Consider the following 6,637-nt stretch of genomic DNA (forward strand, 5'->3'; position numbering starts at 1 on the left):
CAGGAGGGACTCCATGGCTCAGCACAACACAGTGTAAGCGCAAACATCAGATTGCTTCCACTGATGTCTTCATGCAGCACTGCTTTGAGCTCAGGGCCGTTGCTCTGTGCTGCGCCCCTGGCCTGTGACAGCGAGCCACTGGCATTCTTCTGGCACCAGAACCAGGACTGGTCTCTCTGCAGGGGTTTTGAAGGCATGATCTTTCTCTGCCTCAGAAAGGGGAAAAGAACCTAGCCACAACTGAAATTAATCCTTTGTATCTATTTCCATAATGGTATGATTACATTAGGTTTTGATAAATCAGGCATTCTCAAAATACTGTTATTTCACCACCATTGATCTGATTTCTTGTTTTGTCAATTAGAATTAGCGTGGTTTGCCGCATCCTCAGACGACATGTCATGAGACGATATTTCTGCTTTGTTAAAAAGACTATCCTGCTGCAAGCTGAAAAGAGCCCAAACATCTCTTTCTGGAAAACATTATTACCTCAGCTGTTTCGACTGATCATTAAGACTAGCTGAAACTATTATTGTAAATGGGCTTCCAACTACAAAGTTTCACAGGAAATGGCTGCATTTCTTGAGGGGGGGAAGGAATCAGTTAAAGTCTTTCAGTTCACGGCTACTTTCTTGATTTTTTTGAAATATTAGAATAAAGCTTTCATATTTCTGTGGCACTTTCTTTTAAAACTTCCATGAAAGGAACATCTTCATCTTCATTAAAGCTGGCCTTGAAACAGCGACTAATGGGAATGCTCAATGTTAAGATCCTCCTTTGGGGGACAGATTTACACTCCAAGGCAAACCACATAGGCATTTAAAAGATTTTCAAAACCAGGGCACAGAAAGCTGAGGAATCTCGGCATCTGTGAAAATCTGCCTCCAATTTGTAATGCAGAGATCACTTAAAACCTTCGTCTTTATTAAGGAAATAAAAATGGATTCTGACTCTTTGATGTTAAATTGGCATTAAAGGAATCTGGAAATCACACAACAGCAGCAAAGAGAGAGACACAGAAAATATGTAAGAAAAGAGGAGGGTAATATGTTTAAAGAAAAAAAACCTGACAGGTTTAAATATAAATGTACTGTGCAATGTTATCCCTGCTTGTTCTGTTACTTTGTCGGTCTTGTTCTGATACATGTTTTTGTAGAAAAGGAATGTGTTGAACGTTTTCAATCCATTCACTTTTAATAGTAAAAGTAATTTTCTCAGGTGGGCACTGAACAGTTGCAATTAGTTTATTTTGCCAGAGATATTCTTTTAAGAGACATAGGGTAAGGAATAACAGCACAGCATCTCTCCTAAGCTTGATACCAGCAGCTTTGTGGAAGACCCAGAGACACCAAATGTTATTTTTCTGTTGAAATCTCAGGGTGTTTTATTTCAAATGTGCTTTAGCTGAGGGTGATGTAAAACGATGAAACTATTCTAACTGTGGTCATACAGCTACTGATATTCTCATTCACAAGATCCATTTAAGCTCTAGCACAGCTGTCTTTGGACTAGTGAAAATATAAGAATTATCTTCTGTGAAAGACTAAATCTTTCAAAATTTAGTTTTCGTTCCCATTCACTCCATGGCTGCTTTTAAAAAAAAAAAAAAACAAACAACAAAACAAAAACACTCACATAAAAACAAATCAAAACACATCCTACCTAGTAATTAGGCTATTTCTTGTAAAAGGCCACGCTAGAGGTCCCCCTCTCGTTTGACACAAAGACTGCTTAAACATCATGCCATACATGACAGGTGAGTGCTACAGACAGGAACTAGTAGCAAAACATGAATTTTTTTATCTTTTAAACAGTTGCTTTCTTTTTGCCCATTGATGGCAATACATCTCTTCAGGAAGTTCTGGTGGGTTTGGGTTTTCTTCTTTGGGGGGAAAAGGGAGTTGTTGGTGGTCTATTTTTAATTTATCAACTTATTTCAACAGCAAAGTAAGAGTTTAAAACTCTTGGCAGATGTTTTTTCACTGTTGAAACAGCTCTTCATAAGTTTCTATACTTATTTAGAAATGGACTTGTATATTTTTAAAATAATTTCTTTCCACACATCTACTAAGGATAGTAGAAACTAGCATTGCAATATGATAACTGAATTGCATGGAAGATGGGAAAAATTACCTTTTTGAAGTGAGGGTGGTTTAATTCCTCCTATATAGGCAGTTCATATGAGATCACCTTATCTCCGCAATATTATTTGGCTTTGGTTTGGTCGAAGTTTCCAAACATCTTTATGGTAAAGAAAATTACTTTGCCATTACTAAAGGCCACTGACCTGACAGCTCAGGGTCTCAGAACTTGTCTGGGTTGTCTTAGCTTGGGCTGGTTTTGGCCTTTAAAAAATAATTGTGATAGCAATTGTCTGGTGGCCAAGTAACTATTGCCTAAATTTGTTTCAGAATTCCATTGGTTCATAGCGATAATGAGGAGTTATGCAGGGTGGATTGGGTTGCCTATGCTTCTAGAATAAAATAAGGTGCACATGGGACAATACCTGAGGTGCAGAGGTACTGACAGAAATCACAGCTGTAATTCACAGGTCACTTCAGGGGTGCAGCCTCTCATTGCTCAGGTAAAACCAGCTTTAGAACAAAAGGTGAATGGTAGAGAACCAACGACTAGAGTGAGCACCTAAGCTGTGGTAACAAAACTTATAAAAATAAAGCCCAAGCAGTCCCAAGTCCCTGGAGGAAGGAACTACAAGCATCTAACTTCTCACAGGAAAGGGAAGGAAGAAACTCCCTGCAACAGGACCACATGGCTTCCAGTGATAACCTCAGGATGCTGATGGCTCATCCTGAGCTCCTCTCCCTCCTTCAGGAAAGCTGAAGCTACCAGTCTTTGGACCCAGGGGGGCTGAACACACTACCAGAGAAAAAGGGGTTTCTAGGAAGGGTTTTTTTATTTCCCCTAAAAAGCAATTTAACTAAACTATTAAAGATTTTCTGTCTTAATTTGGATTATAAATGTATATTATAATAACTAATAATTGAGGCTATTAAATCATGAACTGGAGTAACAATAATTTCCTAGTTCCACTTATGACCATGCTCCTCTTTTGCCCATACAAGATTTTGAGTATAACAAGCACATGATGACTATATATGCACACAAAAACCAAACTGAGCTCAGAACCATGCATTTAAAAGATGTGCATCACCCTAATTGACAGGAAATATTAGAGAATTAAAAGAAATGTGTGATCATCTATAGTTCCTAAATTACAAGCGTATTTACCCTGTCAAAACTTTGCAGAAATATTTTTGCTTGTTTCAGTTTTAATGTGGAGGTTGTTTTATCTGTAAACAAAAGGGGACATAAAGCACTAGCAATAACATAGAGTCACTGCAATATGTCCTAGAAGAGTTGAATGTGTTTTCATGATTAAATATTGTCAACTAGAAAGTGATTTTTGTTTTGTACAAAAAGTATTTTACTGAATACAGTGAAACTGTGATGACTATCCAAAGATATGAAGTACTAATTTATAGAAGTGTACTTTAATGTTTAATTTTGTGTAAATACATGTATTCCATCTGTGCTTCAAAAAAAAAGAGAAGCTTTGTGAGGACTTTTTCTTTCCTTTTTTATTAGACTTACTGAGTGATAGCTATGCAAAGAGACTATAGGCAAGCTTTTTGGGCATACAAGTCCTCCTTTAGATCTAAAATCAAAGCAGTAAACTCAAGGTTGAGAATAATTATGTTAATTATTTAGCCAATTTGAAAGAAAATGATGGTTGTTTCCAGAAGAGCAGAAGGTAATGTCAGCAAGTGAAACAGTAATAAGTTCAGTAGGTCTGGTGGGACAGAGAGGTCAGGCAGAGGTGCCACCTGGAAAAAAAAGACTAGATACCAGGAAGCCAATATCTCAATGATTTTTAATGTCAAGTACAGCTGTGAATGTTGGTTTTGAATATACTTATTTTTTGCAGTTATTCCTTAAGGATCAGAGCTGAAAGATCAGAAATGCAGTCTTCCTTTCTGAGATACTGTTCTGCTGGTAAGTGGACACATTTTACTTACATAAATTATTTATAGAAGTTCATGCTAGTGGCTATCTTATTTTGTCCACAGTCTCCATCGGAGCTTTTGGTGCAGTATAGGAAACCGCATTTCTGATAGCTTTGTTGTGAGAGACAATGTTTGGAAATGTATGCTAGAAATTTTACATATTTTCAGCTAGCTCAGGCTGGTATCACTTGGTGCAAGTTCACCTCTGAAGGACAGCTTAAACAAGGTCAGTAAGTCACTTCAAGGCCAGAAGAAGGTTGCCCACGAATAACTGAAATGTCATCTGCCATAAAACTTGCAATTGTTTCATGGTTTTCTGTAAAGGTTCCAGCACAGTGAGACATATGGCTTGGTGTATGGCTATCTTGTCTTGTTACAGAGGGCAATGTGGATGTCGCAAGTACTTTCAGGGGGATGAAAAAGAAAAGAAAAAAAACCCCACCTTTTAATAATCATTTGGCTCCATGGCAAGGATTCTTGGTACATTTCAAATAACTGCCAGTTTTGTTAAGGTAAATATATTGGACTTACATAAAGTAGATGATGTTCTTTCTGTTTTATGAGACTCACTAGTACCAGTTTAGAAACTTTCCAGAGGCATTTGAAGGCAGTACGGTTACTGAATTAACGTGCTTAAGATAATTGTTCTAAAATTAAAATCACAAATCTATTTTGGAATCTGTTGACTTGGTAAATAATTTTAAAATAAAAAAGATCAAAAAAATCCGACACCCTTCTCTGCCTTACCCTGTTTCAAAAACATTCAAAATGACAAGGATTTTGACCAGAGGGGACCTTCCCTTTGAAAATGGTTTAAAAAATCCTATGTTTTCAGTGGTTTTCTCTTTTTAAATGAGAAGGTTCAAAGTTTTTACTTTTTCATTAGCATCTCCAGTAAAAGCTTTGTCAGAAATTGTCCTAGAAATCCTATCAGTAATGTACAGGGCAATGATCACGACCCTATGTTTAATTGGGACAGATACAAGAGTCATAGCTGTTTCACAGGAGTTTCAAGCTAAATTACATTTTTTAATTGAGTTGTTTCAGTGGCAAATCTCCATCAGTTAATTTTATATTACATGTTATCACTTTCAAAAAAGCAAAAACTGTATTCAGTATTAACATAGCTCTTATCAGACAGCATTTTGTACAAATTCACCACATAGTTTCCATTTGAATACTCCTCCACCATAAAAAAAAAATAAAACACCAAAAAACCCACCTGTACCACAACTCAGTAGTATCCACTATTGAAGTATTATGGTAGCTGTTACTCTTTTTAATAAATTGTTTAAGTACGGTTCTCTAAGTACTGCAAAAATAAATATCTTTTTAATCCTTACACCATGGCTATCTGTGTTAGTTTAGAAGTAAGAATTCTGCTGAAACGAGATTAGAGATTGGATTACAAGTCCCTTTCCAAAAAAGCCAAATACATATAAATCAAAAAAGTGTTAAAAAGCTGCACTTTATATTAAAGTGAGCCGTATCAGTACATTTACCATACAAATATACTCCTAAACCCATTCTTTGGTGAATGGTTACAGCCTGAAAAAGATCCATATCAAGTTAATGAACTCTACTCTGCTGACTTACAGAAAAGAATATAAAACAGAAGAATCTACATATATTATTTTAAACTGCTTATTAGATAGACTTATCTATAATATATATATTAGGCACAAATTACATCAAAATAACTTTTACAGAATTGCAAAGAAAAAGTTTCACAAGTTGGAAAGTGGCGGGGGCAGGGAGGGAGAAGGGAAATCAAGGTTGCCTGTGTAACCTCAACTCAACCCTTCTGCTTAGGCAGTATTTTGCGACCTTTACTTAAATCAACTTATAACATAGCAGATGTGGGAAGTCAATCCAGAACCATGCTAGGAAGTTAGGAGAAATGGAGCAAGGATATACAGCTGACACTCCCCCATAAACTGGAACAAGCACGATGCGATAATACAGTCTTGAAGCAAGCAGAAAATACTGCTGCTTCATTAAATCCCAGACCTAGAAATCAACAGAGGAATTTGTGGTTTGTAATTCCCAAAGTTCACAGTAATTAGGTTCAATCTAACCTGCTTAGTGTCATATATGATTCATTGCCACAGTCTAGACTGAATAAAAACCAAAAGTCCCAGAATTGTGGCAGTAAATCGGTGCCTAAAAGGTAGGGGGCTTAGAAACACAAAGCAGAGCTTTCAAAGAGTTGATAAATTCTTTTTGAGGATCATGGCCGCCAATTTGCTGAGAGGGAAAGCTAATGGGACTGGGCAAAAGAGCTTTAAATTAGGAAGAAAGAATAAGGTGTTCAGTAAGAAGACAGGAAAAAAAAAAAAACAGAAAGAAAAGCAGCTAGTACACAAGAAAATCAGCAAGAAAGATGTATCAATAGAAAGGAGAATAGATGGCACCAAACTGAGATTTAGCAGGCAGGTAATTTAGAGCGTTACTAGGGAATGGCAAGGGAGATAAAAGCAAAACAGAGTGAAATTAAATAAAAGATGTACACATGAGGCCATACGATACCTCTGTTCCAGTGAATTGAGATGTTCTGTTTGGGAAAGTAACACAAAACCCCAGAAAAATCTTACCATGGGATAAAAATAAGT

Source organism: Phalacrocorax aristotelis, chromosome 4 (genome assembly GCF_949628215.1).
Source record: "Phalacrocorax aristotelis chromosome 4, bGulAri2.1, whole genome shotgun sequence".
NCBI lineage: Eukaryota > Metazoa > Chordata > Aves > Suliformes > Phalacrocoracidae > Phalacrocorax > Phalacrocorax aristotelis.